Source organism: Triticum urartu, chromosome 6 (genome assembly GCF_003073215.2).
Source record: "Triticum urartu cultivar G1812 chromosome 6, Tu2.1, whole genome shotgun sequence".
In the NCBI taxonomy this organism is placed as follows: Eukaryota; Viridiplantae; Streptophyta; class Magnoliopsida; order Poales; family Poaceae; genus Triticum; species Triticum urartu.
The window spans coordinates 418,145,519-418,153,638 of NC_053027.1; positions in this window are offsets into that span (position 1 = coordinate 418,145,519).

Consider the following 8,120-nt stretch of genomic DNA (forward strand, 5'->3'; position numbering starts at 1 on the left):
TACCCTTCGTGGGTTGAAGTCTCCATCAACGTGGATGTAGGATAGCACCACCTATCCGAACCACGGGAAAAACATCCGTGTCTCCAGTAGCGTTTGAATTCTCCAAACCCTTCCTTTACATTCTCGCAAGTTGCATGCTTTACTTTCCGCTGCCAATATACTCTTTGCATGCTTGCTTGAATCGTGTGATGATTGCTTGACTTGTCCTAAATTAGCTAAAATCTGCCAAGAACTAAAATTGGGAAAAGGTTAAGTTTTTATTTGGTCAAGTAGTCTAATCACCCCCCTCTAGACATACTTCGATCCTACAAGTGGTATCAGAGCTTTGGTCTCCATTTGCTTTGATCTCCATAGCTTTTCGTGGTCATAGCCTTGGTTTCACAACCTAGGAGAGTATGGCGTCTAGCGAGGGAAATTATCACCGTAGAGGTCCTTACTTTGATGGTACTAATTTTGCTAGTTGGAAGCATAAAATGAAAATGCATATTCTTGGACATAACCCCGCTGTTTGGGCTATTGTGTGTGTTGGTTTGCAAGGTGACTTCTTTGACGGGAGAGAACTAAACTGTGAAGCTACCGCGGATGAGTTGAAGATGTTGCAATACAATGCTCAAGCTTGTGATATTCTCTTCAACGGATTGTGCCCCGAAGAATTCAACAAAATCAGCCGTCTTGAGAATGCGAAGGAAATTTGGGACACTTTGATTGATATGCACGAAGGTACTGACTCCGTCAAGGAATCCAAGTTGGATGTGCTTCAAAGCCAACTTGACAAGTTCAAGATGAAGGATGGTGAAGGTGTCGCTGAAATGTACTCTAGGCTTGCTCTCATCACAAATGAGATTGCCGGCTTAGGAAGTGAAGAGATGACCGATAGATTCATCATCAAGAAGATTCTAAGAGCCTTGGATGGAAAATATGATACCGTGTGCACATTGATCCAAATTATGCCCAATTACAAAGATCTCAAGCCAACGGAGGTGATTGGAAGAATTGTTGCTCATGAGATGTCACTTAAGGATAAAGAGGAACTTCACAACAAATCAAGTGGTGCCTATAAAGTCTCATGTGAAGCCCCTACATCATCAAGTGAGAAACAAGACTTCAATGAAGAATTGAGCTTAATGGTGAAGAACTTCAACATGTTCTACAAGAGTAGAAGCAAAGATAGAAGCTCCAAGTCAAGGTCCTACAATGACAAAAGATCTTCTAGTCGAGAGCGAAACTGTTACAATTGTGGAAGACCCGGACACTATTCCAATGAGTGTACGGCTCCCTACAAGAGAAGAGAAGATTCTCCAAAAAGAAGAAGCAAAGGATCACCACCAAGAGAGAGAAGGAGTAAAGATGATCATTATGAACGAAGATACTCACGGAGAAGCAAGGATTCGGAAAGGAAGGAAAAATCATCAAGGAGCTACACAAGACGAAGACATCAAGCTCATGTTGGTGAATGGGTATCCGGCTCCGACTCCGACAGCCACTCCGAGAGAAGTTATCACTCCGACTCCGAAGATACTCAAGATGAAGGTGTTGCCGGTCTAGCACTTGTGTCAACCAACTCCTACGACATATTTGACTCACCAAATGAAGGAATTGGAAGATGCTTCATGGTCAAAGGTCCTAAGGTAACATACCCCGAGTATGTTGATTTCAATAGTGATGAAGATGACTTGTTAGGTGATGATTTGCTTGTTGAAAACTCTAGTGATGAATACTATGATGAAATGTCAATTAAACATGCTAATCAAGATAAAACGAATGACAATGATAAGGAGAAGATTGAAGCCCTAACTAAAGAACTAAACACTCTTAAGTTAGCTCATGAAACCATCTTCGAAGATCATCGAGAACTTTTAAGAGCTCATGAGAAATTACGCTTTGAAAAGCTCAATCTTGAGCAAGAGCATGAGTTCTTAAAGGCAATCAATGATGATCTCCGCAAGAAAAGTTCTTCTTACATTGCCAAGCGTTTACTCTTATCCACTTACATGCCTCAAGTCAAGTCTAGTAACAAGAAAGATTCTTCCTCTAGCAGTAACAATGATCATGCTAAATCCAATATTGTTGCTTCTAGTAGTTCTCTTGATTCCACTAATGATTCTCTTAGCCAAGTTACACTTGAGCAAGAAAATAGCTTATTGAAGGGAATTATAGAGAAAGGAGTGTACAAAAGCCTTGTCGGGAGTAAGCAATTCGAGGAAATTGTGCGCAAGCAAGGAATGCACCGGAAGAATCAAGGTGTTGGTTTCGAACGAAAGTTCAATGCCAATGGAGTTGAGTGGGAAGAAGATCAATACCGCAAGACAAAGTTTGTCCCTCAACAAGAGAAGTTCAAGGGGACACAAGCTCAAGATGATCTTCCACCACAAGACTACAAGCAAAAAGGCAAGGACAAGCTTCAAGAGGAAATTGATGCATTTGAAGAAGCTCCAAAGACCTTAGTCAAGTGGATTCCCAAGACTACTTCAAGTTCCACTTCATCAAGTACGACTACAACTCCAAGGATTCCCATCAAGATGATGTGGATCCAAAAGAAGAAGAACTAGAGAGTTCTTGAGGGTGACTCTGCCAACATACTTCACTCTTATCATTTTGGCAAGAATAAGTGCAATCAACTTCCACATCTTGCACTAGTTCAAGGAGTCACAAAACCTCTTGTTGGTAAGACAAGGGACAAGGTAACCTAAAAGTTTTCATGGACATCATCTTTTGTGTGCATCACTCTATGTCTATGGATATCCTTGTTTGTTCCTTGTGGGACTAACCCATGTAGGTGTTGAAAGTGCAATTCACTCAAATGGATAGCTCCAAGTGATCTACATCAACATTGAGCATCCACATCCTCAACATCTACATGAAGTCATCATCGACAAAACCCAAGGTTAGTTCATCCCTCTTAGGGGGGGATATCACATCTAGGGGGAGATTTACTCTAAGACTGAGCTAAAGCAACTCTAAAGATGTGAACAAAACAATGCTTTATGTAAAAGTGGTAACCCCACTTGAGCTTAAACGATGAGTATGACCTATGATCAAGTGTTCTCACTTGACTCCTAAGTCAATATACTCATATATAGATGACCTTGTCATCGCAAATTGCTTGATAGATGCTAGAATTGGTTGTGCATGCCTTGCCACATATTTCATTTGCCATCTTATTGTCTGAGCATGCTGGTTGCATAATTTACTCATTCGAGGACATCCACTTGTTGTTTTGATTGTTCGGTTTTATCTTCTTTTGCCAAGTGGATGGACAAGAATGCCTAAGAACCTCCTCTAGCTATCTATGTTGTTCTCGTCTCAAACTCTATTCATGCTGCATCACAAAATTTGATCAAGTCAGATTCAAACCACTCTGTGTGAGGAGCGCTCGGAGTCCCCGATTCGTCATAGACTTAAAATTCCAAAACCTCTTTATGATTCTCGGTCTGACCGATACCCCACTTTTGGTCCTACCGAGATCATTAAGTTGATCTAGGTTTTCGATCTCGGTGCAACCGATTTGAACCTTTCGGTCACACCGAGTTTCAGTAACTGCTTGCAGTTATGAATCTCAGTGCCACCGAGTTGTTCCACTCGGTCACACCGACAGGGTCGGGCTATATATAGTCACGGGCAAAATTTGGAAATTTCTCCGAACCCCTTCACCCGCGCGATAGCCTGCTCTGCCCTCGTGGTCTCCGGATCGTCTTCTCGCCGCCAGCCGCCTCCAGTCGCTGGTCTCCGTCGCCGTCACCGGGAATTCTGCCCCGCCGTTGCTGCCGTAGCAAGTCTCCGCCGAACTTGGGTATGGACTTGATCACAGTGCTATTCCCCATCTAATTCCTAACACATTGTGTTCTTCATGATTCTTGCCACAATTGAAACACTCCTATCCAGTCAAAACGCCTGTAGATTAGCTTTGATTCGAAAATGTTAGGGTTAGGTTTCCGCCGAAACCATCTCGGACCCACCGAGTTGAAAAACTCGGTCCCACCGATTTGGCTTATGCCATTGCACAAGTGAGACTCGGTCTGACCGAGAATTACTTATCGGTGTGACTGATTTTGGAACTCTGTGAAACCCTAGCAGTCTCGGTGCCACCGAACTGTGACTCGGTCCTACCGAGTTCACTAGTTTAGGTTCCAAAACTGCTTCGGTATCACCGAGTTTGAAAATCGGTAGATCCGAGATGATTTCAGTGGGAAACTAAAACTAAGTTTTTGGATCATTCTTTTGCAAAAATCTCTGCATTTTGTGATGCTCATCCTTTCTACCTCATCTATAGTCTATTCACAGGGTCAGCAGTCAGTTTGCAGCATGTCTGATCAAAGTGATAGCCAAAACATGTCAGAGCAGCAGGTGCACATGAGTGAGGGCACTAGTCCCTCCAGTTCTTCTGATGAAGGCAGCAGGAGCACTCCTAGCAACTTGCCAAAGGCTGCCACGAGACAGAGGAAGAAGAGGACTTCTGATTCCGAAGATGAAGATTATGTGGCAGAGGAAGAGGCCACTTCCAAGAGAGTTGAGCCAGCTCAAGGCACTAAGCCAGGCCTGAAAATCAAAAGGCCTGCAGGTAGGCAGCCAATGTCAAAGGCCAGAATATCAACTGAGAAGCCCATAGAGCCACTTGCAGCTGAGGGCAAGAAAAGAAAGGAAAGGGTGAAGAAGACTGTGGCTAGAGTGCTTGGCAAAGCTTCCATCATGGAAGAGGAGGAAGAAGAAGAGGTAGCTGCACCAGCGCCCAAGGCACCCAAGCTAATGGGAGATGCCATAAAATCAGGGGGAGCTGCTTCCAAGGCCAAGCCAGCTCCAAAGCCAAAGCCAAAGAGGAATAGAAGGAGCATTCCTGCAGCTGAGAAGAACAAGGCCCCAGTGCCTGAAGCTGCAGAAGAAGAGGAAGAGAATGTCCTGAGAAAGCTAAAGCCTAAGATCCCAGACCACAACGATGCTCATCCTGTGGCTGAGGATATGAAGCTCAGGAGAGATTCAGGGCCGAGGAAGTGGAGAGAAGCAGACCTGTATGCTTCAAGGAGAAGGACAGCAGTTGACTACAGGTTTCACACCAAGGAGCAGCAGGATTTTTATGAGACAGTGCTGCTAGATAAGAAGCCCATTGTCTGTGATATGCGATGGGTTGATTGGCAATACATTAAGGACAATGAGGAGCACTATCCTGGAGTGCAAGGCAGCTTCATAGCTTGTGGAGTAGCTGACTTTGTTGGGCAGAAGCTCACAAAGTGGAACGAGGAGCTTATCATGCAGTTCTACTCCACGGCACACTTCTACCCAGATGGGAGGTTCACATGGATGTGTGAGGGTACAAGGTACCAATCCACAGTTGCTGAGTGGGCACAGATCATTAATGCCCTAGAGGAGCAAGATGATGACTTGGATATCTATGCCAAGAAGAAGATGGACCACAACTCAATGTCAAATATGTACAAGGAGATCCCAAATGAAGCACTTGATACCTTCAAGTTTGGCTCAGTACATTACCTTCTGTCAGGGCTCCCGACTATCAATTGGATCTTGAGGCACACCTTATTGCCCAAGTCAGGTGATCACAAGATGATCAGAGGCCATGCTATCAACTTGCTACATGTGTTTGATGTGCCTCAGAAGTTCAAGGTGATGAGCCTCATAGTGGAAACAATCAAGAGGACTGCAGCAGATCAGAAGAGGAGTTGCGGATATGCCCCTCAAATTCAGGAGCTCATCAACTCCAAGATGGGCACGGGAATATATCTATTGGACAAGGAACACCTGCCCATCCGTCCAGATTTCGAGGACAATCAAGTTGTCATGACTGAGAACGAGCCATCATCTGCCCAAGCATACGCAAAGAAGGAGAAGGCGAGGAAGGAGAAAGCTGCCAAGATGCCTACTCAAGAGGAGGCATCTGAGTATTTCTTGAAGACTAAACAAGAGCAGCTTGGTTACTTGATTGCATCCACGCTGAGGATTGAGCAAAGTCTGGCCACCCTCACTCAGAATCAGCAGAGCCTAGAGAGAATCATGGAACAGAAGTTCTATGACTTGGATGTCAAAGTAACGGAAGTTCAGTCTGCAGTGGAGCAGCTCCAGGAGGACATGCAGGAGAGGAGAGGCAGGACTACCACTCATGCCTTTGCCAGAGTGCCACGAGGCCCGAGGTCATCTGCCATGCCAGTTGCTGACACCAGAGCCACCACTTCAGCACCAGCTACAGCCTCAGTTCCACCAGCTCCAGCATCTACTTCAGCTCCAACTCCAGCGTCTACTTCAGCGTCTACCGAAGCCTTCGTCCTTGGAGTGATCCGGACTCCACCACCACCTGAAGATCAAGCCTGAGCGTTGATCTAGTGCTATGCATTTTCTAGGAACTTTTTGGTAACTTGTTGCCAAAGGGGGAGAAGATGTATAGATCATAGGCTTCGAGAGAGAGTGTGCTTTTTTTCTCTCTTGCTTTATTTGGTGTGATAAATTAAAGTTCAATTCATCATATTACTTAAGAACTCCCACTTAGAAAGACATCCCTCTAATCTTCTAAGTGATCACGTGATCCAAATCAACTAAACCATAACCGATCATCACGTGAAATGGAGTAGTTTTCAATGGTGAACATCACTATGTTGATCATATCTACTATATGATTCACGCTCGACCTTTCGGTCTCAGTGTTCCGAGGCCATATCTGCATATGCTAGGCTCGTCAAGTTTAACCGAGTATTCTGCGTGTGCAAAACTGGCTTGCACCCATTGTAGATGACGTAGAGCTTATCACACCCGATCATCACGTGGTTGTCTCGGCACGACGAACTTTGGCAACGGTGCATACTCAGGGGAACACTTTTATCTTGGAAATTTTGAAAGTGCAACTATCCCTAGGTGGTTTTGGCAATTCATAACAACATATAGCTCATTGAGCTAATGCTATTCCAAGATGATTATTTCAGGAAAGCTCAATGATTGGCATGGCATGGATGTGAAAGTGGAACCCTCAAAATGCTAAGGACAAAGGATTGGCTCAAGCTCAAAAGCTCAAGACTCTTCATTTTATATTTTAGTGATCCAAGATCACATTGAGTCTTTAGGAAAAGCCAATACTATTAAGGAGGGATGAGGTGTTGCTTAATGAGCCTCTTGCTTCATGTGCTTAGTGATATGCTCCAAAACCCTCAACTACTTTCCCATATCCACATATGACCTAAACCCTAAGCCAAACTCGGTCCTACCGATTCTTCCTATCCGGCGCCACCGAGTTTCACTTGTCATTAGCCACTGCCAAACCCTAGCAATTCGGTTCTACCGATAAGGATCTCGGTCTCACCGAGATGGGTTGCAAACTCTCTTGTTCCCTTTCGTAACTTTTCGGTCTTACTGAAAGAGCGATCGGTCCCACCGAGATTGCAATGTAAACTTCAGTGTTTCCCTTTGTAATAACTTTTCGGTCTCACCGACTTCCACTCGGTCTCACCGAAAGAGCAAATCGGTCCCACCGAGTTTGCCTGACCAACTCTCTGGTTAGCTAATTACCAAATTCGGTCTCACCGAGTTTGTGTAATCGGTCTCACCGAGATTACGTTATGCCCAAACCCTAACCGAATCGGTCCTACCGAGTTGCATGTCAGTCCCACCGAAATTCCTAACGGTCACTAGGTTTACTACTTCGGTCAGACCGAGTTTTCTGATTCGGTCCCACCGAGATTGGTAAATTGTATGTAGCGGTTGGATTTTGTGTGGAGGCTATATATACCCCTCCACCTCCTTCTCATTCGAAGAGAGAGCCATCAGAACACACACACCATTCCAACTCATATGTTCTGAGAGAGAACCACCTACTTATGTGTTGAGATCAAGACATTCCATTCCTACCATATGAATCTTGATCTCTAGCCTTCCCAAGTTGCTTTCCACAAAAACCCTCTTTCCACCAAATCCAAATCCTATGAGAGAGAGTTGAGTGTTGGGGAGACTATCATTTGAAGCACAAGAGCAAGGAGTTCATTACCTACACACCATTTGTTACTTCTTGGAGAGTGGTGTCTCCTAGATTGGCTAGGTGTCACTTGGGAGCCTCCGACAAGATTGTGGAGTTGAACCAAGGAGTTTGTAAGGGCAAGGAGATCGCCTACTTCGTGAAGATCTACCGCTAG